This window comes from Muntiacus reevesi, chromosome 5 (genome assembly GCF_963930625.1).
Source record: "Muntiacus reevesi chromosome 5, mMunRee1.1, whole genome shotgun sequence".
NCBI lineage: Eukaryota > Metazoa > Chordata > Mammalia > Artiodactyla > Cervidae > Muntiacus > Muntiacus reevesi.
The window spans coordinates 34004319-34031162 of record NC_089253.1 but is presented as its reverse complement, the minus strand read 5'-3'; the positions used below and the strand labels follow the sequence as shown (position 1 = coordinate 34031162).

The 26844-nt window shown below is 41.9% G+C and overlaps 1 protein-coding gene across 1 annotated transcript in view; it reads left to right on the top strand.

Annotated features, from left to right (window-relative positions):
• The window catches only part of NTM (neurotrimin), a 917634-nt gene that overhangs the window by 310713 nt on the left and 580077 nt on the right, over window positions 1–26844 (top strand). The gene's annotated exons all lie outside the window — the stretch shown is intronic.

The window sequence follows — 26844 nt, the reverse complement described above, 5'->3', positions numbered from 1 at the left end:
TAGCACTCACTGTGCCAAGCGTCATTCCAAGCACTTTAATGAGTAACTCATTCAACCTCCGCAGCAACACTTTAAGGAAGGTGCCATCATTGCTGAGCATCCTCTTGGGGGTCCCATCACAAGCCTCAAACTCAGCTTGTCCACAAATGATGTCACAAGCACTCCGCTAGAACCTGCACCTCACCCTTATCCAGTTCACATTTCAATGAATGACATCATCTTCCCACTGGCTGCTCAACCATGAAACCTGGAAATCTCCCTTGACCTTTTCCATATGCAGTCTATATTCAGTCATCAGCTTTCCTCTGCTACGCAGGTCACAGTTAAGGCTTTGTCTTGGGAGTGGATTGTTTAGCTTGGAATCCTGAATCTGCCACTTCACAGCTGCAAGTCCTTGTAGAAATTACCTAAACTTTCTGAGAGCTTCTCTATTGGCTCAGTTGATTAAGAATCAATCTGCAATGCAGGAGACAAAGGTTTGATTGCCTCGGTCAGGAAGATCCTCTGCAGAAGGAAATGGCAACCCACTCCAGTATTCTCGCCTGGAAATCCTCCTGGACAGAGGAGCCTGATGGGCTATAGTCAGAGGGGTCACAACAGAGTCAGACACAGCTTAGCAACTGAACAAACTCTCTGAGCCCCAATTTCATGGTGAGAATGAAAGAAATTAAAACATGGAAAGCATTTAGGATGGTGCTTGGAGTTTAGTAATGAAGCATTTCTTCATCTGTGCCAGTTTCACTAACGAGAACAAGGCGAATGGTGGCAGCAGGCCTGGGGTTGCATCCTTTTTTTGTCACTAGCCATCTATGTGATTTGGTCAGGTTGACTGATTCACTGGTCCACCTTCTTCATCTGTAACAAGATAATCTGATGCATCCACAGGGTCCTTGTGAGGAGTAAACTAGAAACTAGGGGGAAAGCTCCAAACACAGTGTCTGGCATATGATAGACATGCAATAAATGTATTTCTCTGCTCCCTTGAACACGGCTGTTATCCATACCACCACCACCACCCCCTACCCCCATTTCCACGTCTAAGAGGTAAATAATTAGTTGCCAGGAAAGTTTCTGGAATGGGAAGGATTGAGGAAGCAAGTCAGCAGATTTGTGACCTTTGCCATGAACTACAGCGTCCAGAGCCCTGGGCAAAAATCTTGCCTCTGACATTCCCATCTCTTTCATGTTTCATCCTCCTTTTTTTTTTTTTTCCTCAAAGAGCTGAGTATCTGGTTAGCTTGTAAATCAGGCCTATATTTTAACCGTGCACCAATGTCCGATACTCACATTTCTGATAAAGTGGAAGCTCCAGCTCTCCCTCCCTCTTCATGGAAAGTGCACTCTGAGTGCCCTTTCCTTTGCTAAGTTAATGGTGTGTCTGTCAGCGTGGAGGAAGAAGGGCCCAGAGGGACAGATCTGTCCTCACCCCACTAGCTAGAAGGCCAGGCACGCCATGGCTCAGCTGCGTCTTGTGTGGGCCCAGTACAAGTGAAGGTGCAGGACTCTTGCTCAAAAGTCAGGAAGCATTTTAGGTTGGCAGTAGCAGAGCATGCAACCAAACTCAGGGCCCTTCTAGCTGGGGCCCTGCAGGACTGCATGTGGCAGCCCCGTGGGGATGACCTAACTCTTTTCCATGGGCTCCCTGTGGCCTCCCTTTAAATGTGCAGAAATTTCCCCAAATCTTTTCCCTTAGCCCCGGCTTCATCTTTTCACCCTCTACTCAGCTCAGACCTCAGAAGCAAAGCCCCAACGTCAGGTCATCAGTCTCTGCACCCACTCTGTGGCCTTGATTTCTCAGGCTCTGCTTCTCCAGTGATCTTCACTCCTTCTCTTTATAAAGAAAGGATGGCAATTGACAAAGACAGGTTGATTTTTGAAAGTCATCATTTAGTGGGTGCTTCTTAGTTCCACACAAAGGACTCTTAGAGTAATTTTCTGTTTAATCTTTAAGACTATCTCATCAGTGGTTACTGCTTTAACTCCATCCTAAGGATTAACTCATAGATTTAGGAAGACCAAATATTCTGTCCAAGGTCAGGCAGTAAGAAAGGTGAGGCTGGGAACAGAACCCAGGATCTCTGATTCCAGAACAAGGGAGGAACTTTCAGAGTCTGGAGAGATTTGTGATAAAATGCAATCAACAACAGCAACAAAAAGAGAGAGAAACAAATATTTGTGACAAGAAGATTGAAGCCTATTAAGATGTCAGTTTTTCCCAAGTGACTATAGTTTTAAGGCAATTCTAAGTAAAATGCTAATAGTTTTGTTTTCTTTTGTTGGAAAAGCTGTCAGGGGAGAATAGAGTTCACTTTTAGCTTTAGCCATGAAAACCCCCAGAGAGAAACCAACTGGAGGGTGGGAGGAACATCCTGGTCTATTTTAAGTCATTCCACAAACTACAGTGATAGAAACGGTGGGGGTCTGGCAGAAGAATCAATAGATGGGTCTATGTAACAGAATCGATTGCCCAGAAATACTTTTATGAAATATAAGATTTGTGGGCATGAATATGACAATTTCAGAAATAAGTTAGGAAAGATAGGGGTGTTCAATAAGTGATGTAGATTTTTCTAATAGTGAAAAATCTATACTGAGCCCAACTGCAAAATAAATGACAGATTACAGAGAAGAAAGTAAAACACAAAGTCGTTAAAACTAGAAGTAAATGTAAGTAAGTTTACAGGTCTGTCTGTGTCCAAAAACATAGCATAATAAAGGCAGAAAAAATTGATGAATTTGGCAACATTAAATCCTTCTTTATGTCAAACATCATGTAATTAACAACAATCAATGGAAGTAATTTTTTTAACAATACAAAAAAACGGTTAATATTTTAATACATAAAGAACTCCAAAAATCAATAAGAAAAACATGAATATTTCAGCAGCAAAATAAGAAAAGGCTCTGAAGAGCTAGTTAAAAAGATGTTAATGAGTAAGAAACAAACAAAAACTTCAAATCACTTTGCATCAAAGAAATTCAAATTCATGTGAGATTGAGATGCGCCCCCTTTTTTTTTTGCCTTCCAATTTGCCAAAGGTAAGAAAAATAAATGCTAACTTCACTGTAGCAGTGGGTATTCTCAAACACTATGGTTGGAAAATTAAACTGAAAAGCTGTTTGACTGCATTCGACAAAAGCATTAAAACAGCTACGTCATTTTACCTGGTGTTCCCATTTATGGGATTATATCCTAGGGTGGTTAAAATGTAACTAATAAATGATTCTTATAAAAAACTATTTGTTGCGATGTTCTATAAAACAGCAAAATAGTGGAAAGGACCTAAACACCCAGCCTTAGGAGAATGGCTATGTCAGTGAATATGATGCAAATTATGAAAGTCACAAGTTTCATTCATTCGTCAAAAATTCTAGTGAGGACTTTCCATGTGTTTGAAATGATTCTAAACCATGGGAATACACCAAACAATAAAAACCCTTGTCCTTGGAGAGCTTACATTTTCGTGGGGAGAGAAGAGATTAAAAAATAATATAAGGCAAAAACTGGACAATGTAAGTGCTAAGAGGAAAAATATAGCAGGGTAGGAGACGGGGAGAGACAAAGCGTGAGGTGGCAGGTTGCACTTCTCAAGTGGAGCATCACAGCTGATCTCACTGGGAAGGGGTTATTTGAACAAACATACGACGGTAATGATGCAGTAAGTGTATTGGGCATTTGTGGGGAGAGAAGACACATTCCACCGAGGGAAAAGAGGCTGCAAAGGCCCTGAGATGGGAGTTTGTCCGCTACGTTCAAGAAGATTAAGGAAGACAATGTGACCAGAACAGAGTGAGCAGGGGCCGGGGTAAGGCAGAAGGTGCTAGAATTAGGGGGTAAGGCAGGGGAAGAGGGCCAGAGATGAATGACTTTAGAGCAGAGGTTTCCGCTTTTGTTGTTTGTTTTATTGAAGCATAGTTGACTTACAATATTGCGTTAGTTTCAGGTGTATAGCATCATGACTTACTGTTCTTGCAGATAAGACCCCATTGTAGGTTATTACAATATAACGTGTATTTCCCTGTCTCTACAGTATATCGTTGCAGAAGTATTATCTATCTTCTATCTAGTAGTGTGTATCTGTTAATCCCCTACCCCCTAATTTGTCCCTCCCACCTTCCCTCTCCCGTGTGGTAACCACGAGTTTGCTTTCTGCAAGAGTGGATGGACATGGAGATAGGATGCTCAGAGAAATGAATCAGAGAAAGACAAATGCTGTATGATCTTGCTTATACGTGAAACCTAAAAAACACAACAAATGAAAGTATGTGCAGAGCAGAGTATTGTCTGTCTCGGGAGAGCTTCTGCTTTCACTGGGCTGTGCTTTGTCGCTCAGTCGTGTCCGACTCTTTGCAACCCCACGGACTGTAGCCCACCAGGCTCCTCTGTCCATGGGGATTCTCCAGGCAAGAGTGCTGGAGTGGGTTGCCATGCCCTCTTCCAGGGGATCTTCCCAACCCAGGGATTGAACCCAGGTCTCCCACGCTGCTGATGGACCCTTTCTCATCTGAGCCACCAGAGAAGCTTTCACTGTAGGTGAGAGGAACTCCATCGGCATCTTCCGAGCAGAGGAGTGGTGTGGAATGACCCGTGATCTCAAAGGGTCACTCTGGCTGCTCTAGTGCGTTTCAACTCCAGGTGCTAAGAGTAGAATGAGCATACTTGTTGGGACACGATTTCCAAGAATCCAAGAAAGAGATGATGGGAAAGTAATGAAAATAGTAAGATATCTGTGGCTAGTTTGAAGGCAAAAGCTAACAGGGTTCCCTAAAGGACTGGTTGACAGTTGTAGGTGAGAGACAGGAGTTACGATGAACTAAAGGATTTTGACTCCAGCGTCTGGAAGGACAGCACTTCCACTAACACAGATGGGAATATCTTGGTCAGGCAAGACCAGCCATCCCTCTTCCACGTGTTCACTTTGAGACTTCTGATAGTCATTCAAGCAGAGATGTGGAGAGGACAGTTAGCTGTGTGGTTATGCAGTTTATAGCAGAAGTCTTGCGGGATTGATGCATTTGGGAGTCATCAGCATGTAACGACATCTAAGTCATAAACCTGGATGAGATCATGGGAGTATAGATGCAAAAAAGAAGGTGTGCAAAGTGTGATCCCCAGGCACTGCACAGGAAGGGGAAGGGGGCAGGGGAAGCAGGGGAACCAGCAAAAGAGTCTAAGATGGAGCGGTCCTTGTGATAGAAGGAGAACCGCACGCCCCACACAGAACAGCCTGGAACACATGAGGCTGAGGGGAAAGGGTGTGCTGGAAGCAGCTTGAAATCCAAGTGAGATGAGGAATGAACCCTGGATGGGATGATGGATCAGCCATATGGAGACCACTAGTGACCTTGACGAGCCGAGTGCAGAGGTGGAGAAACTGCAGTTGGAGACAGAAAGCCTGAACTAACCTACTCCTGGCCCGGGGACGCTGGCTCCTTGCACTCAAAGGCAACCCTCCACTCTCTCTACCAGGTCATCAACACCTTCTCCTGGATCACCCCATCAACATACACATGTTCCACAATTTCTCAGTCTGTTTTTTTCTTTTTTTAAACTACTTAATGGCATCAGAAAATGCTCAGAATCCCAGGTTGAAGGATATGAATGGCACAAAATAAAATACCGGTGTGGGGCCACCAGCCACCCAAACATGGGCTTGGTCTCTTTTCCCTGAGTTACTAAGCCAGTGGTTCTCAAAGGGGCTCAAATCCGAGTCTCTTAAGCCTCCTGCATTGGGAGCTGGGTTCTTTACCACCAGTGTCACCAGAGAGGCCCCAAATATATATATATATTTGTATATATACAAACATTGTAAATAGATAGGGGCCATCATTCATATATCATATATCTGTGTGTCAAAGCACAAAGGTAAATAATTACCCTTAATTGATAGAATAGTAGATGGCTTTCTCTTTTCCTTCTCCCTCCTCTTTCTCCTCCTTTTTTCTTTTTCCAAGTTTTCTGCATTGGACATATTTCACTTACATGATAAAAATGGATGAAAATTGAAAAGAAACAAAGGAAGAAAGAAATAATTATGAATGATTCAGTGAAGGAAGGGAGAGGAGGAGGGAGGGAGGACCAGGGAGGAGCCTCACTGGCCCCTCTGTGGAATGCGGAGGGTGGGGGGGGCGGTAATCTGCCTGCAGGAGGTAGACGGTGGAGGAGCAGGGCGGGGCGGAGGGGCCAAGCCTGCTCAGGGGGGACCTTTGTGGAGGTTGAAGCCATTTGTGGAGGCCTGTCTGCCCCCAGCACTCCATCTCGGGCCTTCTACAGTTGCCCAGTACCTTTCTGGAGCAGCATGAGCTTAGGGAGACACCCTGCCTTTGTGTGGGAAAGCAAGGACGTGCTACCCACTGGGTTTGTAATTATAAACAAGTGGAAATTTTGGGTGCAACAAAATAGAAAATAGTCAAGAACATGTTCTAAATATAAACTACACAATGCAAAACAGGCACCTAAAAGAGAGAGAGGGGAGATAGCAGTCCGCTGTGCCATGAAAGGGTATTGTTGCCACTTAACTGTGATAAAGTTCCCTCTGCAACCATGGGCTGTATTGCCTCCTCCTATCTGCCTGGTTCAGCCTGGTCTGTCTCGGTGTAGCCTCAGCGATTAAGCAAGTCCAAATGTTAAATGCCTCATTAACACCTCTTGCCACCAGCAGCAATTGTCTCCAGTGATTTTTCTCACCTTCTGAAGTCCAGTTCATTCTTTTCTATTTTTAAAGAACTAGTCTCTGAAAGCCTTTCCTCTCAAAGACTTCCTTGGTGGTCCAGTGGTAAGGATTTTGCTTTCCAATGCATGGGGTGCAGGTTCCATACCTGATTGAGGAACTAAGATCCCACATGCTATGCAGCCAAAAAAAAAAAAAAAGGCAGGAGCAATATTGTAATAAATCCATTAAAGGTTTTTTTAAAAAGTTTTTTTCCCCTGCATGTTTTCCTTTTCTCTTAATCCTTAAGAAGTTATGTGTTATACTCAGGTTGGCGACCAAATACACTTCTCTTTGTGTTTCCAGAGAAACCCACTCCACTCATTTTGGGCTTCCCAGGTGGTTCTTGTGGTAAAGAATATCCTGTCAATGCAGAAGATGCTAGAGATATAGGTTCAATCCCTGGGTTAGGAAGATCCCTTAGAGGAGGAAATGGCAACCCACTCCAGTATTCTTGCCTGGGAAATTCCATGAACAGAGGATCCTGGCTGGCTAACATTTCATGGAGTTGCAGAGAGTTGAACATGACTGAGTGTCTGAGCGCATAACAGAGAGGTCACTCATTTTCAAATTAATCTAAGTGTGCTGTCATAGATGAAGCAGGGGCTACCATTAGCAGCAGCGCATATGGAAGGTATGCAGTATGCATCTTATTTGCAGAGTTGTCCTCCTCGAGTCCACTCTGGTCCACCATCACTCTGTGATGTCTGTAAATATTAGATATCACTTGCAGATGGCCCTCTGTAGAGACGTGGCCAAACTCCCCAGGCTCTGCTCTCTCCCAGGGCAAGAAATGAGGGATTGTGGGTTGAGTAATACTATTTCACAAAATTTATGCTCATTGACATTTATTGAAATGGCCTCCTTAGTTTTGCAAGCTAAAGCAGTCTTAGAACCACACTGGCTTAATAAATGCTTTTTAAATGAAAATATAAAGAAGCAAGAGCTATTTATACATGGAATTGTGCCAGGCGCTTCAGGAAGATTCACAACAAACACTAGCTTCTAGAAGCTTATGAAGCAAGACAGAGGAAGGGATGGTTATTAGATACATTGTTATTAGGTGGGGAGCAGCACCCTCCCCCAAATAAGGTGGCTTAACAGAGATAGAATTCTACTGTCTCTCACTTGACAGTCAGAACTAAGGTATACAAGGGTCCTGGCATCCCAGTTCCCAGTTAGTAAAGAGGAGGGAAAAATGCAAGACAAGCCATGTACACCTTTATTGCTTCTATGCCGGGGTTCAAACCGGTCACATGAGGACTCCTGCAGGAAGCCTGGGGACTGTGGTCTTGAGGGGCAAGGCTGAAGCCCTAGAAGGGGAGAAGCAGCTCCTGTTTCTGAAATAAGGAAGCAAACACAATTTCCTGGAGGATGTGTTAGCTCTGGAGCTGCTGTAACAAATTAGCACAAGCTGGGCCCCTTCAAGCAGCAGAAGTGTATTCTCCCACAGCTCTGGGGGCCAGGGCCCAAAGCAAGGTGCCCGCGGATTTGGCTCCTTCTGGAGGTTGTGAGGAGGACCCTGCTCCTATCTCTCTTCTTCCTTCTGGAGGTTGTGAGGAGGACCCTGCTCCTATCTCTCTTCTTCCTTCTGGAGGTTGTGAGGAGGACTCTGCTCCTATCTCTCTTCTTCCTCCTGGAGCAATCCCTGCTGATCCTTGTCTTGTAGACACAGACTCCTGTATCTGCCTCCATCTCCATGTTATCCCTGTGTCTCAGTATCCAGGTCCCCTTCTCCTTCCTCTAAAAGGAGACCAGCTGTTGACTTTAAAAATAGTCACAATGTATAAGTTGAGAGTTATGTTTCATTTTCTGGGTATTTTTAGGACTTCGAGCCCAGGAGGCAGCATCTCAAGTAACAGGAGAGCGCTGTTCGGAGGAGGCCAGGTGGGGAGCCAGGTCATAGGGAAGTTTTGCAACTGCGGGCAGGTAGTCTGAATATCTAAAGATGATTGTTAATTAAACCAGGTATCTCAAGTTAGGGACTTTCGCGCTTTTCTTTTTATGGAAGGATGTGAGATTCTGGGCTCACCGAAATCATTCCTTTGCTGTGCTGTCTGGGGCCAGGATCCTGAGTTTTCTCAGAGTTCAGGGTAGGGAGTGGCTGCAGTCTGTTCGCTGTTAGATGGCAGATATTCTTTCCTTCCTGTGTTCGCTCAGGGTTCACCAGGTCACCATCTGCGGTGGCTGCAGTCGATGGTGAGTATGACATCGTTTGTTTACTGACATGGCAAGAAATATTCCATTTCCCACACATGTGCTCAGTTGCTAAGTCCTGTCCGATTCTTTGCGACCCCATGAACTATAGGCTGCTGGGCTCCATGGGCATCGGGCTTCCCAGGCACGAATATTGGAGTAGAGAGCCATTTCATCCTCGAGGGGATCTTCCCGCCCAAGGGATGGAAGTCTTGTCTCCTGCACTGGTGAGGGGGTTCTTTATACCACTGGGCCCCTGGGGAGCCCATTCTCACATATATCCCCCCTTCTGTGTTGGACTTCCTTCCCAGTCGGGTTACCACAACGCATTAAGCAGAGTACGCTGTGCTATATAGTATGTTCTCTGTTTTATAGTGTAGTTTACTTACCGTTTTATAGTATTAGTATAGCTCTCTGTTTACAGCAAAGTTACCTTTTTCCATAGCATCAGTAGTGTATATGTCCCCATCCAATCTTCTAGTTCCTCCCACCCATCCCATTTCCCCCTTGGTATCCATATATTTGTTTTCTACGTCTGTGTCTCTATTTCTGCTTTGCACACAGGATCATCTATAACATTTTTCTAGATTTCACATATATGCATTTAAATTAAAAAAAAAAAAAAAACAGTTACCAGGGGTTAGGATTTGAAAGTATACTTTTGGGGTAAATCCAATTTAACTCACCTCGGAGCCTGTTAGAAGTATCCTGCAGATTACGTCAGTAGTAAATACAGTTCTTTTTAAAGAATAGAGTTACATCAGAGAAAGGAGCAACGCAAAGAAGGAGACCAGTATGGAATTCCTATTGGTATGCACAGCAAAACTGAACCACAGAAACCCTGTGTTCCCAGTGCAGTGAACCCAGCAGCAAGTTGAGACAGAAGCGTGATAAAATAGGTGGAAAGGTTTTTTTTTGTCTGTTGGTTTCGTTTTAGCTTTTCAGACTTCACCAATTTTCGTTTCCTATTTTTGCATATATTTCACAGCCTTATGAGACAAAATTGATACACAATAAATAACGCATATTTCAATGTGCAATATGGTAAGTTTTGGCGTGTCTGCACACAGGCGTCCCATTGAGGTCCAGTTATCACAATCAAGGTGGTGAGCAGATCCGTCACGTCAGAAGTCGCCTTGCTGAATTCTGTTACCCATCCCTCTTGCCATCCCCTCTCCACCCAGGCAACCTCTCATCTCCTTCTGTCACCATAAATTACTTTGTATTTTCTAGAGATTTGTGTATTTGAAATCACACATTGTGTATTCACTTTTGTCTGACTTCTCTTACTCAGCACAATTATTTTGAAGTTTACCCATATGGTTGCATTTATTAACAGTTCATTCTTTTAAACTATGGAAGGGTATTTCATTGTATAAATAAACTACAACTTCTTTTTCCCTTCATAGGTTGATGAAAATCTGGGTTGTTTCTAGTTTTTCTGTATTAGAAATAAAGCTGCTAGGAACATTCCTAAGCAAGCCTTCGTATGCCTTTGTATTGTCACATGGTTTTATTTCTCTTGAGTGAATACGTAGAAGTGGAATTGCTGATTCATGTCATTAAATGTATCCTTAGCTTTTTATGAAGTTGCCGAAGTTTTCCAAAATGATTGCATAAATTTACCTTCCCACCAGCAGTTTAAGAGAAGTTTTAATTCCTACATATTCTTGCCAACATTTGGAATTTTAATTATAGCCATTCTAACAAGGGTGTAATGGTATCTCATTATGGTTTTAATTTGAATTTCCTTAATGACTAATAATGTTCGAATCTTAGTCTGTGCTTATTTGCTAATTGTATGTGTTTGTTAGCAAAGTGTCCATTCAAATCTTTTGAAATCTTTTGTTGGATTGTTTTATTTCTTACTGAATTTGAAAGTTTATTGTATATTCTGAATATAAGTTCTTTGTCAGGTATATAATTCAAATATTTTTCCCAATCTGTAGCATATCTTTTTTTCTAACCGTGCTATTAAAGGGAAGAACTTTTACATTTTGCTGAGGTCCAGTGTATTTTTATATTTTAATTTATAGGTTGTGCTCTTGGTGTCCCATCTGAAAAATCATTGCCTAACCCAAAGTCACAAATGTTTCCTCTTATGCTTTTTTCAAGATAGTTTCACATTTAGGTCCTTGATTCATTTTGAGTTAATTTTTGTATATGATGCAAAGCATGAGTTGAAACTTTTTAAAAATTGGTTGATATCTAGTGTACCTGTATCATTTGTAGAAAAAATTCTATATTTTAATACCATGAATTGCCTTAACACTTAAAAAACTTAGTTGTCACAACTGTGGGTCAATTTTTGGACTCTATTTTGTTTCAGTGACTTATTTTTCTATCTTCATGATGCATTGTTTGGTTTATAGTAGCTTTACAGCAAGTCTTTAAGTCAGGTAGAAGCCTCCACTTTTTTTTTTTCTAAATTGTTTTGATTATTGTGTATGTTTTGCATTTCCATCAAATCTGTTAAAATCAGATTGTCAATTTAAAGTAAAGAAACTACTAGTATCTGGATTGAAATTGTATTAAATATGTGGATTAATTTTGAGAGGAATGTCATTTTAGTAACAATGAAACTTGTGACTGATTAGCTCAGTCTATATCTCTATTAATCTAGGTCTTCTTTAATTTCCTTCAGCTATGTTTTATAGTCTTCGAAGTACAGGTCTTAGACACTCTTTGATAGATTTAGCTCTAAGTATTTAAAGTTGCGATGCTATTGTAAATGGAATTTTTAAAATTTAAATTTCAGACTATTCTTTGATTTTGTGTAGAATATTTTATCTGGCAACTTTCCTGCACTCATTAGTTATAACTTTTTTATATATTTCATCAGATATTCTGTAATGGCAATCATGTCACCTGCAAATAGCAGTTTTACTTATTTCTTTCCAACCTGGATGCTTTTGTTTCCCCTTATCTTAGTGTATTGGCTAGAACCTCTGGTACAATGTTTAGTAGAAATCATGTAGACAGAGTTTCTTTTCCTGTTTTTTTGGGGGGGAAGCATCCAGTCTTTTAATTTTAGATATACTGAAAGCTATAGGTTTTTCATAGATGCATTTTATCAGATTGAAAAATGCCTCAGCTTAATTTGCTGAGAGTTGTTTTTTGCTTTTCCTCAATCAAGAATGATGTTAGACTTTGTCAAAGGTTTTTTTTTCCTCTACCTTTTGAGATAATCATCTGCTTTTCTAACTTTCAGTTCAGTTCAGTTCAGTTGCTCAGTCATGTCCGACCCTCTGCGACCCCATGAACCGCAGCACGCCAGGCCTCCCTGTCCATCACCAACTGCCGGAGTCTACCCTTAGTTATACACATTTCCATTCTTTTGTGTCTTTTCTGGCTTTTTAACTCATTTCTTTTCATTGTTAATGAGAAATTCATTGCAATTTTTTCCTTGTTTCTCTCTAGGTAATCTATTTCCCATCTATCCTAGCTCCTTTTAAGATTTTCTCTTTTTATGTCTTTGATTTGAATATTTCTAACTTTAGTTTGTTAATATTGTGAATTACATTGTTTTGATTTTCTTACTATTGAACTAACCTTGGTTTCCTAGAGTAAAAATACATTGTCCTGATGTATCTTTTTTTTAATATATTGTTGGATTCAGTTTGCTTAATTCAATTTTGCTTAGCATTTTTGCATATATGTTCATGAAGGATGTTGGTCTATAGTTTTATCTATTTATTTTTTGTACCATCTCTTCACAATTTTGGTGTCAGGGTAATACTAAGCTCATAGAATTTAAAATGTGAATGATTTCTTCCTCTTTAACTTTCTTAGTTTATTTATAATTGATATTGTTTCTTCATGAATTCATCTGGGCTTGCTTTTTTCTTTGTGGGAGGATTTTTATCTACAAATTCCATTTCCTCGGAATCTTACATTTGAGATTTGTTAGGTGAAATCAACACAACGTTTAGTGTTGAGACCAGCTACTGAAGTGAACTGCTCGAGGTCATGAGTCACAGGTTTTCTGGTCTGACTTGTAGGAACAGGCAGTATTCCTGGCCCTGCCTGTGGGCCAGGCAGTGTTCCCTCTAACCCTCTGGAGGGTTATGTCCCTAGATTTTGGTAATTTCATTGCACATACAAACTGACTACCTCCTGATTACTCAAGGGGACCCCAACAGATTTCTGCAGTCCTCTCTCTGCGCAGGTCTCCCCTGCCTGATATTCCATCCTGAGAACTCTGCCTGCTGTCATCTCCCTGGTTCCCCAGTTGCTCAATTCTGAGTCCACTGGACTCTGCCTGGTCCCCACTCCAGCGCACACTGGGGAGCTGTCTCCAGGCAGCAAGCTGAGACAAGGGTAGGGCGCACCTCATCTGTTTTCCATCACTCGGAGTTCACTGTCTTTCCCTGCCTGCTGTCTAGTGTCTTGGAAACCACTGTTTCATATACTCTGTCTCTCTCGTTGCTACTGTTGTTTGAGGGGGACGGGTAATCTGGTGCCTGCCACTCATCCTGGCCAGAGGCAGAAGTCGGCATTCGCTTTTGATTCTGGGGAGTCATGCAATGTCCTCCTGGAGGACATTATGGTCCTCCTGGAGAGGCAGCTATTGGCTGCACCAGAACCATCATGTCAGAAAAACCTTTCAGGGAGAGGAGTGACAACAGAGATCCGGACAATCCATAGCAGTAAAAGCTGCAGTCAAGTAGACAGAGGTCACATGGGGGGTACTCATCACAGAAGCAAGAGGTCCTACAGCTTTGGAAGCTTACCATAGTGAAGGAGGCAGTGTCTCAGGAGGGCTAGGTCAGAGAAATGATGGGTTCCTGAGTGCCGGAGGAACCTGACAGTAAGCCGTTCCATGCCTGTGACTCCAAACCAAACGTGCTACTGGCTTGCTAAGTGTGGAGATATTTCTGGAGGCCAGGAGGACCCTGCTTATCTTCCACATCCTGTTGTGTTTCATCAATGCTAATGGGGTCTGAGCAGCCGAAGCACCGCAGGTTACATCCGCTGGGAAATTTTCTCTCTGAGATCTAAGTGGAAACGTTACAGCAGCTTCAACTTTAGGACACACTCATATGGAGGCAGGTTACAAATAATGGGAAATTCCTTTGTTCTGAGTGTGCCCCCATGGTGGACTTCCTTTGTTTACGAGGTGCCATTCTCACACTGATGTCCATCCTCTACTTTCGTATATTTGGCATCCTTGAAAACCTAGGTGGGAGGAAATAAAGACTCATAACCCTAGTATTTCAGAAGGTGCTTCCTTAGAGCAAAGAAGCACCATGATTCCAACAAGGGAGTGATCAACTCAGGCTACAGATACTGCTGCTTCAATCGATGTTCATTTTAGAAAGGCAACTAAGAAGTTACCAATTATTGTAAGATTGCATTGTGCCAGGAGAGTGCTAGGTGCTTGATGTAAGTTAATTCTTATAACAAGCACATGTGACATCATAACCTCAAGTTTATGGAGAAGTAGGTGGAGACTCAGCTCCAGGCTTCCCTGGTGGTTCGGTGGTAAGGAACCCACCTCCCAATGCAGGAGACGTGGGTTCGATCCCTGGGTCAAGAAGCTCCCCTGGAGAAGGATATGGCAACCTGCTCCAGTATTCTTGCCCGGGAAATCACTTGAACAGAGGATCCTGGTGGGCTACAATCCATGGGGTGGCAAAGAGTCAGACATAACTTAGCGACTAAAGAACAAAATGTAAGTGGATGCTCAGGGCAGCCATACGCCTTGTTAAATGCAGTGGGTCCCTCCTCAGATCTCAAGCTCTTTGCTTATGCTGCCTGAAGAACCCTTATCTTTGTACAGTTCTGAATTGGTGTATTCTGTGAGGAAGTCCTGGAAAACAGAATGCTGTTAGACTTTGGAATCAGACATGTATAATTTAAAAGGTGAGCTCCACACCCACTCCCCGAATCATTGATCCATTCAACAGATGTATAGGGTCGGTAATGAAGGGGGTGGGGGAGATTAGTTAGAGTCTTCGTTTGATAAGTTTGGCAGCCTACTGATGGTGGCAGTGTTGTGAGTCAAACCCAACTTCGTCTGTCACCCAGGCTTGAACTCTTTGCTCCTCCCCTTGCATTCCCAATACAGTTTAGTCCTATATTGACTCCTGTTAGGCTAAAGAGCTCTTTTGACTCTGGAGGCAGTGTATTACGGTAGTTAAAAGTGCGGACTGTGAAACAGGCTGCCTAAATTTAGGTCTCATCTCTGATACTTTCTCTGAGATTGTGCGCATGTAAATAACTTAAACTTTCTTTGCCTCAATCATCTTGTTGATAAAATGGGACTAATAATGAGTCCCTACTTTATAGGGTTTTGTGAGAATTAGATGAGTAGAGCATGCATATACTGTTTGGTCCATTCCAAGTACTTAAAGGATAATTATTGTCATTTTTTCTTCAGGGCTTGTACATAGAACACTTTCATTTTAGAGTTAATGAAAATTGTTTTGTTTCCTAGGGAAAAAAAAATTAATGCACATTAAATTAATGATTTTAGAACTAGGAAGAAAAATGAAAAATAACTTTAAAAATACATAATGTTACCCTTTCAAAAACCCTCCAGCCCAATTAGGATAAGTGACCCCCAGGAACTAGAATAACCCAGCTAATAGCAGTATAATTACCAGTGGAACCCAGGAGATGACAGTTTCTCTTTTCTTTAAAATATGATGCTCCTTCTGCCTCTGTTAAGTTTCATCTTCGCACAGTGACTTTGGGGGCTAAGGACAATGGAGAGATTCCTGGAGCCGCTGGTTACTGGCTGGATGACCTTGGACAAGTTACCTAAACCGTCTGAGCTTTGATTTTCTCACTTATGATATGGAGATGATAGTGCTTCCCTCCTTAGGTCTTCATGATCATAAACTGTGATAATATTTGCAAGGCAGGAGGTCTGGGTTTGATCTCTGGGTCAAGGAGTTCTACTGGAGAAATAAATGGCTACCCACTCCAGTATTCTTGCCTGGAAAATCTCATGGACAGAGGAGCCTGGTGGAATACAGTCCATGGGATTGCCAAGAGTCAGACACAGTGGAGTTACTGAACAAAATAATGGCTAAAAGCAGAGTCTAGTGTCATATATGCCTGGACCTGAGTCCCTCTCCCCTCACCAGAGATGTGTGACTGTTGAAGATAATGGCCTTCCCTAGACCGCCTCTTAGACCCTTGATCTGTATAGCAGGACTGCATTATCTCTGTCTTAAAGTTGACGTGAATATTCAAGCAAATAATGCTTGTAAAGCACCAGATGCAATGTCTGGCATACAGTCAGTGCCCAGTAAATAATAACAGATGTAAATATAGTTGCAATTCCTCTCATTTTAATTTTTTTCAAAACCTCTATGTGCTTAAAATATCATTCTATAAAGCTAAGTCTCATCATTGGTTAGTGGAGAGGAGGGACCAGATTCCAACTCTCTGACACGCTTTATATAATTACGCTCTTAAAACCCCAACATTTCACTAAATTCATTACTATTTTCTAACTTTTCTGTCCAGAAGTGAAACGACAAGCCATCTAAAGTGACATAATTATTTAATGGCCCATCTGAAATGGCCCATTCTTCTGATTCTCAGTTTGCTATTCTTTCCACTATGAAAAATCGAAATGCCCAAATCCTCTTTTCAGAGTCTGGCTATTGAAAGTCATGAAGCATTATCTTCTGCCTTTCATATCATCCAGTAGTGTTTTAAGCCTCCTTGCCATGGCAACCATCAAAATACTAAGCCCCTCGAAGCAGAATTGGAAAGGCAACTCCAGCCCTGCTATTGTTCCTGCTGATGGATGGAATGGGGTAGAGCCAAGAATCAGTTATCACTGGTCCTCTTCCACTCAAGTGATGTAGCTCACACAGCCGCTGGACCAGAATTCAGTCTCCTCTAAGATGTCTTTGCTGTGTGGAATGTATCCTGTGATAGGTTCATGCTAAGCATACAGCAAATAAAGACAGGCATAATCGTGGTAGGTTATCCAAGACCACTTCTACTCTTCCTTCTGTTTTCCCTCCCCTCCTTCTCCCCTCTCCTCCTTCCTTCCATTCTTTGTCTCTTTCTTTGTATGAGAATGATAGCATAGCCTCTAAACCATGTCAAGTCATGGTTTCAGATAAGAAGATAAACTCCAGCCATCATATTCCAAGCCTCTAAGACACCAGACACTGGATGTAATGAGAAATGTAATAAAAATATATCCAGATCACTTTCTTCTTGTTAGTCTCCTTCTTTATCTTATCTTTCCACTTCTGCTATCTTCAGCAAAAAGATGTGTGTGTATGCAACTCGTGTGGTGTGTGTGTGTGTGTGTTAGGGGGAGAGAGAGAGATGTGTGAAGTTGTATCTGAAACAGACAGGTGATGCTTCAAAGGTGGCTTGCTACTTGCTGACCCTGAGGTGATAGGAACCAGCAGGCGGCAGGGAAGAGGGGAGATGGCAGTGACCAGCAGCAAGAAGGCCTAAGGGCTGATGCAATTGCTTTAAAGCAAATTTCAAAATGATTTCCCAGTTTGACATTATGTATCTGGCTGTGCATCTTTTAAAGGAGGTCATTCCTAACGAGTCAGCAGAGGGAGGGGCTATACCTTTTCGAGCTGGGATTGTACGCTGGCACTATGATTAGCGCCAAGTGGAACAGTGTGTGGAGGGGGGAAGGTTGCAGGTGCCAGGCCGTGGCTTTGTTCCCCCATCCAGATGCTGCGCCAGCTGCAAGGTCACCAGGGATCTCACGGACCCCACCTTCTCTACTTGTCTGATACATAGCTGGAGGCTCCTCTCTTCAGCTGCCCATCTGGCTCTTGGCACCAGGAAGTAAAATTATTATTATTTTTCCAAATGAAAGGCTTTGAATCACAGCTGTTAATTACCAAATGATTATTAAAAACACATATTGCCTACCGAGGTTTGAGAAGACAACTCATGCGTGCTGACTGGCCCCCTCTCAGGGATTCTTTACCTCAAACGTTGCACGTGTTTCTTCAAAGAGCAAATGTGATTTTCCTATACATTCAGGCAAATGCATGTAAGATGGGTGGTGGTGAGATTCCAGGGCACTGCTTAAAGGAATATGGATGTTTTTCTCCCTGCACAGAATGTTCCAGAATCTCTCATTGCTAATCTTAGCCCATTACTTGAGTCGAATTACCTTCGTTCGGGGACCTTTCAAACACCTGCAGCCCTTTTGATGGTGTTGACTAAGGCCTGGGTACCAGTGATGCCCGAGAGAGAGAGAATGAAAGAAAAGACCCTGCAGAAGGGCACTAATAAATTATGGATCTCGGCTGTCATGCTGGGTCGCTGGAACTCAGCTGAGGGACAGATGGAGGCTGCCTGAGCAGGCAGAGCCTGGGGGCGGGGACAGCAGCCAGCGAGAGTGGACTCTTTACATGTCAGGGGTGAGGACCGGGAATCATGGCTGGAGGGGAAGAGGGAGCAGGCTGGGGGCTTTGAGCTGTGAGCTGGAGGGAGTGGAGGGGAGGGAGCTCTGGACGGATAAGGGGCATCACATGGGCTTTCTGTCTTGAATCCCCGGTCCAGGGGACAATGTGGTCAGACCTATAATTAAGAAGCATCACATGCTTTCTAAGTTCTCAGCTTGGTGCTGGACATGGTGGTGAAGAGGGGCATTCATGAAGCTTACACCCTAGTTGACCACAAAGACAAGAATGAATGGGGTAGCTCGTAAACAGGGCAGATAGGAAAAAAGTGCTAAATTCACACATTTGACAAACAGGTATTGAATATTCATCACCACATGAGTCAGATACTGTATCAATGAACAAAAGGAAAATATGAAGCAAGATCTCTGGTCTCTTAGCTAACATCCTCGCAGAGTGAGATGACCAATGAAAAATTTGAGGAAGTGAAATATATACCATGTTACATGCAGATATATCCAATGGAGAAAAAATCAGAAAACAGAAATGAGTCGTCTTGGTGGGGGCAAGCCTAATTGTAAGTAGTGTGGCCAGGGTAGATGTCACAAAAGAAAGGATCTGCAGGAGGGGAGGGACGGAGCCGCGCAGACCTCGAGGGAGCATGTGACAGGCTCAGAAAGCCATCCCAATGAAGGTGTTGAGGCAGGAGCAAGCCTGGCGCGTTCTCCAGTCACTGGATGCGGTGACTAGACTGCAGAGGGTGACAGGGACAGTGGGCACTGGGCACATGGGGTCAGGCAGGTAAAGGGGAAGCAGTGTACATGTAGGACCTTGAACGCTGTTGCGGAGACTGGGTTTTGCTAACAGTGAGGTGAGAACCCGCTGGATGGTGTTGATCTCAAGAGAGAGAGGATGGGACTGCCACTCTCAGGAGGTGACTCTGGCCCTCGGGGTTGGTTCTCAATTTTGGCACATCGGGACCACATGCGGGGGCCTGTGAAGATGTGTGTTGCTGAGCCCCAGCCCCAGATGCAGAGGGTCTGGGGTGGGGCCTGAGACCTTGCATCACGACCAAGCTGTGAAGCGGTGCTGCCGCCTCTGACCTCCAGGGGCACAGGTCAAGGCCTCTGGGAGAAACAGAAGAGGTGGACTGCGCTTAGGTCCTGCAGAATAGGTAGGATTTGGACAGTGGAAGGCAGAATCAGTCAAGAAAGGAGGAATTACGTGAGCGAACTCAGAGCAGTGTGTTTTTCCTCTTCCATTTTATTTTCTGTTAAAAGATAGAGAGCAGTTTATAAAATGTGGGATGGGATTATTTATGTGGAACTCTCTCTGAGACCGTACCTTATTTTAAATTGAAGTTTAGTTGATTTTTTTATATTGTTTTAGTTTCAGTTATATAGCAGACTGATTAAGTTATATATATATATATTTATAAATATTTTATATTTTATTTATATTATATATATATTCCATTATAGGCCATTACAAAATACTGAATATTGCTTGTTGTGTTATACAGTGATTTATCTATTTTATGTACACTGGTCTATATGTGTTAATCCCATATTCCTAATTTATCCTTCCCCCTCCTTTCCTCTTTGGTAACCATATGTTTGTTTTCTTTGCATATAGATTTATTTGTATTATTTTCTAGATCCCACATATAACTGGTATATAATATTTGTCTTTCTCTGACTTACTTCACTTAATATGATGTTCTCCATGAATGCTGAAGCAAATGGCAATATTTCATTCTTTCTTATGGCTGAGTAATATTCCACTGTGTATATGTATGCATATGGGGCTTCCCAGGTGGCTCAGTGGTAAAGTATCTGCATGCAATGCAGGAGATGTGGGTTTGATCCCTGGGTTGGGAAGATCCCCTGGAAAGGAAATGGCAACCCATTTTCCAGTATTCTTGCCTGGGAAATCCCATGGACAGAGAAGCCCAGTAGGGCTATGGTCCATGGGGTCACAAAGAGTCAGACACAACTTGGCTATTAAACAACAGCAGCAAATATGTGTGCATATATACATGACCTCACTGCCCTGAGTTTTTTTATCTGCTTGAAGGGGTCATGGTGAAGATTAAATGTGTTAATCCATGTAAAGCACCTGGGATGAGCTGAGTGGTCAGTACGTGTTAGCGTTAGAGCGACGACATAGGATGAACACTTGGTAAATACTGCTGGGGTCAATGCAGGCACTTGGGTGCTTGAGGTGACACCCTGTCACCCAAGAAGATGGGAGATTTAGACAACATCCCAATATCCCAATGGGATATTTATGAAAACAAGTTCATTTACAAAAATTGACATTGTTATTCACATTCTATAAAATTTACCCTTTTGTTTTATTTTTTTATATAGTTCTTTTTAATAGGAAGATATTTGCTTTACAACATTGCGTTGGTTTCTGCCACACATCAACATGAATCAGCCATAGGTATACATATGTTCCCTCCCTCCTCAACCTCCCTCCCACCCCATCCCACACCCCTAGGTTGTTATAGAGCACCAGGTTTGAGCTCCCTGCATCATATAGCAAACCCCAACTAGCTATCTAGTTGCCTGTGGTAATGTATGTTTCAATGCAACTCTCTCAATTCGTCCCAATCTCTCCTCCCCTCCCTGTGTCTGCAAGTCTGTTCTCTTTGTCTGCGTCTCCATTCACACCATCTTTCCAGATTCCACATATATGTGCTAATATACGAAATTTGTCTTTCTCTTTGACTCAGTTCTAATGAGGTGGATGAACCTAGAGCCTATTATACAGAATAAAATGCACCCGTTCTAAAATTTATTTTTTATTGAAGGATAATTGCTTTACAGAATTTTGTTGTTTTCTGTCAAACTTCAACATGAACCATCCATAGGTGTACATATATCCCTTCCCTTTTGAACCTTCCCATCTCCCGCCCCACCCCTAGATTGGTATTGAGTCCTCTAGATTGAGGAGCCCCTGCTTGAGCTTCCTGAGACATACAGCAAATTCCCATTGTCTATCTATTTGGTAGATATGATAATGTAAGTTTCCATGTTACTCTTTCCATTCATCTCACCCTCTCCTCCCCTCTCCCCATGTCCATAAGTCTATTCTGTATGTCTGTTTCTCTAGTGCTGCCCTGTAAATAAATTCTTCAGTACCAATTTTCTAGATTCCATATACATTAAACTATGATATTTATCTTTCTAAAATATACCCTTTTAAAGTATACAATTCAGTGGGTTTTAGTATATTCATGAAATTGTGCAATCATAGCCACTGTCTCCAGAACCTGTTTTAATCACTCCCCAAAGAAAACCTGTATCTATTAGCCATCCCTCTCCCTCCCCTTCCTCCCAGTCTCTGGCAATCAGGGACTGCTACTTTATTTCTCTGTGTGTGCTCAGTCATTCAGTTGTGTACAACTCTTTGCAACCCATGCACTATAGCCCGCCAGGCTCCTCTGTCCATGGAATTCTACAGGCAAGAATATTGGAGGGGGTAGCCATTCCCTTCTCTAGGAGATCATCCCAACCCAGGGATCAAACCCAAGTCTCCTGGGTCTCCTGCATTGACAGGTGGATTCTTTACCACTAGCGCCACCTAAGAAGCCCCTTATTTCTCTTGGATTTTTTATTCTGAACACTTAACTATGTGGGACTATTCTATATGTGGCTTTTGGTGTGACTTCTCTCATTTAGCCTAATGTTTCCAAGACTGATCCATGTTGTAGCATGGATCAGAGCTTCCTTCTCTCTCATGTCTGAATAATATTCAGTTGTCTGAATATATCACCTTTTATTTATCCATTAATTAATCAATAGAAAATTGTAATATTTTCCCTCTTTGGTTATCATTAATAATGCTGCTATAAAAAAAGAAACAGTAAATAAGCCTCAACCTAAAGCCTATACCTTAAACAAATTGAACTCAAAATGCATCAGAAATCTCAAAGTATACAATTATAGAACTTTTAAAAGTAAACATTGGAGAAAACATTTGTAACCTAGGGTTAACCAGAGAATTCTTATTCACACCAGAGCAACATCCTTAAAAACCTCTTATCTACAGTCATTATAACACAATCCAGGGGTTTGTTTGCTTGTTTTTTGTTTGGTTGTAGGGGAAGGATTCTGACTTTTCCAGTTTTATGGTTTTCTTTTACCCTATAGCTTCCCTAGTGTCTCAGATGGTAAAGAATCTGCCTACTATCGGGAGACCCTGGTTTCATCCTTGGGTTAGGAAGATCCCCGGGAGAAGGGAATGGCAACCCTCTCCAATATTCTTGCCTGGAGAATTCCATGGACAGAGGAGCCTGGCAGGCTACAGTCCATGAGGTTGCAAGAGTCAGGCAGGACTGAGTGACTAATACCTTACCTTAGAGCACCCTAAATTTGCCTTCTTATTTTTCTCTTCCTTTACACAATTCTATTGCCAAGAGCATTTCTACCTTTCTTTTTGACCTTTTTTTCTCCCTTAGAGGCTTTGTGTTTTGCAAGTCCCCTTTAAATGTCTCCTAACCCTTTAAAGCGTTATCTCCTCTTTTAAATCACACCTGCCATTTTAAAGAGAACCTCCTCCTTTGAATCATATCGACTTAAAAATCTCTTTTCTGTATATTACGCCCTGATCTGCCCAGACACTTTCTCAGTATTTTCAGATTTAGGATAGATTTAATATTTTTGGTGCTCATTGCAAATAAATAAAAGTAATGCAGCTATGAACATTCAAATACAAGTTTTTTTGTGGACAAGTATTATCATTTCAGGCTTCCCTGGTGGCTCAGTGGGTAAAGAATCCACCTGCCAATGCAGGAAACATAGGTTTGATCCCTGGGTAGAGAAGATCCCCAGGAGGAGGGCATGACAACCCACTCCAGATTCTTGCCTGGAGAATCCTGTGGACAGAGGAGCCTGGCAGGCTACAGTCCATAGGGTCACAAAGAGTTGGACATGACTGAGTGACTAAGCATGCACTTTACCATTTCTCTTGAGTATATACCCAGGGTTGGAATTGCTGGGTCAAATGGTGATTCTGTGTTTAACACTTAGGAGAACTACCAAATAGTTTTCCAACTTGGTCTCACCATTTTACCTTCCCTCCAGCCAAGGATGAAGACTCCAAGTTCTCATCCTCACCAGCACTTGTCAGAACCTGTCTTGATTACAGCCACCCCAGATGCTGTGCAGTGATAACCATGGTTTGGATTTCTATTTCCCTGATGGCTAATGACTTGAGGCATCTTTTCAAGTGCTTATTGGCTGTTTGCATTTTTTCAGCATATTTGTTATTAACATGATACGTTTGAGGTGGGAATGATAGATCTGAATATGCCCAGGGGTAACATGTCTTATAAAGTGGGCATGCGTGTGAGTGGATGAGACTGGACTTTGGGTTTTGTGATAATCATCACATGGTGGTTACTGAAGTTGTGCAGAGATATGAGTTTTAGGAGGAGAAGAGCAAGGAATCCCTGAGCCTTGGGAAACATCCATACGTAGTGGGAGAGTTAAATGGGAGAAAGGGAAGAAGAAAAATGATCATCGATAGCCAGGTATGGATCTAGGGTACCTCCTGAAAAGCAAAATTTTAAGGAATTGCTTAAAATTTGCTTAAAATTTTGCTTAAAAATCAAATTTTAAGGAATTCTGTTAGGATCAGTGAACTATCTGAGGTCAGTGGTTTCTCTCCAAAATAGAACAGTCCCCAGGAAGATTCCAGTTCCAGAATACAGTCAGTAAGATTTCATCAGGTTTTGTTATAAAAAAAAGATAATAATTCTCCTTAGGGTATTATTACCCAGTGCTTCTGACATCAGATTGCTAGACCGCTTTTATTAAAACCAGTGAAATAACCTTAGAGATTCAGAATGTAGAGTTGTTTTCCCTTATAATTTCTCAGGCCAGGAAAATAGTCATAGTTTAATGGGAGACCTGACTGTTGGTTCTAAAAATCTTTCAGGGTCCACAGCCTTAACCACCCCCCCGCCATGTATTCTTTTTGTACCTTCATGTCCAATTTCTTGACCCTAATTTTGCTCTATTTAGAGAACTCCAAAGAAAATCATAAGCATGTGGATCTTTCTCAACTTTATACTTATCTGGTTTCTTTAGATCAAAGGTATGTAGATCAGCTCCCATTTTCATGTTGCTCAAAATAACTCAGTCTGGTTGGGCAGGTCAATGCTTGGTTTTGATGCCAATTTTCCATTTGTGTCTGAGATCAGAGTGTTTCCTTGTATATGATGTTATCTAATCAACTCCAAATTCCTCTAAAAGGGCTCTTAGTGGTTCCTGCTTATCCCTCTTATTTCAGTGCATTTTATGCAGCTTCAGACACAACTGACACTCACCCAGGTCCATTAATGGAAAATAAAGGTCATGGCTGGGGCACCGATCATCACCTCTCCAGACTTCTGCTCAGGCTTGTGTCTGCGTATGTCAATCTTTTCCATTTTCTTCCTGATTTAGTAGAAGCAATCATAACAGAATTGGCTCTGAATGTAGGCTGCCACGCTTCTTTGATGAAATTCACCAGCAGGCAGGCAGCTGGCTGGCTGAACCTCATGACTGAATTCACCCAAATGCATTTTCAGAGGCGAGGAGCCAGCCCAACACAGGCTCTGTGATGGAGAATCGCTCTTCTCTGGAGAAAACTCCTTGGGCTGTGTCTGCTGGTGATGGTTGATATCTGCTTGGTACCTCGGTGATCCCTCTGTAGAATCAGCCCACCCCCACCCCAGCCGTGCCCCCCTCTGCATATCTGCTTGTCCATCTGATGTCCTACTGTGTGTGGTATAACAGGTCAGGAAAAGGCATGCATTTTCAAATTCCACTATCTCAGCAACGTCTTAATTGGGTGACTTCGGGCATATTTTATGTGAATGCGTTTATTCTTCGGTAAAGTGAAGATAATTAAGGAACCTGTTTCATAGGGCTGTCGTGAGAATTAATGAGATAAGCTGTAGCAAGTTCTCAGTACAATAGAAAGTGCAAAATCCAGCTTGTGTTTTGTTATTTATTAGCCCCATTTGTTATTTATTCACCCAATTGTCTAAGCCGGAAACTTGAGTCTGTATACATACCCGCCTCTCTCCTCGTCCCCTGCCCCATCGGCCTCCTCCTTTTCCTGGCCGTGCTGTGACAGCCACTCTCCAGATCCATCGCCACCTCTGTTTCCTGCTGCCCTTCAGTTGCTGAGGCTCTCACCACCTCCAGGGTTCTGCTGGTCACCCTCCCCGCCCTGGTCCTTCTCTCTTTCCACTGTCATCAGACATGTCGAACTGAACACTAACTTTCTCACTGTGAGATTTCCTTGGGGCAAATTTTGAGGCAATATATCGATTGTAATTTTAATAAAATCCCTCTCTCCCACTTTTGATTTTCATGGGTCTTTTTGTCACATGAAGTCTCATAATCTCCAGCCTGGGGCTATATTCTTCAGTCCTGTTTGCATCATTAGGTTTGTGTATTCTTTTTCTCTCTTTTTTATTATTTGAATTATGGAAGTATGATAACATATTTATAGAAGATTTGGAGAATACAGAACAAAGTTACATATAATTCAAGTATATATTACGATTGTTAAGTAGATAAATTAAGATTTTTAGTTGAAGTTTCAATATCAATCTCTCAAATAATAGTAGAATGAATAGACAGAAAAGTATTAATAGAATGACATAGCAGATCTGAAAAGTACTATGAACCAATTGGACATAACTAAGATTTATACAAATTTTCACACAACAGCAGGAAACAAATTCTATTCAAGTTCCCATAGACTATAAACACTGGAGACACTGGAACATATCCAGGGATATAGAACAGGGTGCAAAAATTTTATGGTTTAAAAGTACTGAAATCATACAGCGTCTATTCTCTTATTGCTGTGGAATTATGTTATAAGCAATATCAAAAGCTATTTGGAAAAAACACATATTTTCAAGTGAAATGTGACATTTGCCAAGAGAGGTTTATGCATTCTTAGAAGACAGGAGTATTTGTGGATGATGTCTATTTGTGTGGGCATTTTTCGTTTTCCAGGGCACATGGTCCAGGTCTGTAGATGATGCATATTTTTCCATATGCATTTTTACTATTTCAAATATTATTTTAATTATACTCCTGCATAAAACAAGACCCATGCTATCATAATTACATACATATCATTACATGATAATGAATCACATGTCAATTTCATAAAGAACATCTAAACATTAAAACACTGATTTGTTATTGAAAGCAGAGTAGGATAAAGAAATGAGCTATAATTTTCATTTTTATTAAAGAGCTGCTATCCCTCCGAGAAGAATCAAATCAATTAATAATATTCACAACTATTACATCCTGCAAATAATATATACCTGGGAAAGTTACAAAGTCTCATGTGCTTTAGTCATTTGTTCCTAATTATATGTTTTGGTTTCTTTTTTGATTGATTCTGTTAATATAATATAATGTTTTACATTAATACCATTATAGTGATAATCACTTATTAATTTATAGCATTAATGTGATAAATCTGATTTTAAACTAAATAGTAAAGCCTAGATTTAATGAAAAATGACAGATACATTAATTTTTTACAAAGAAATTTTGCTG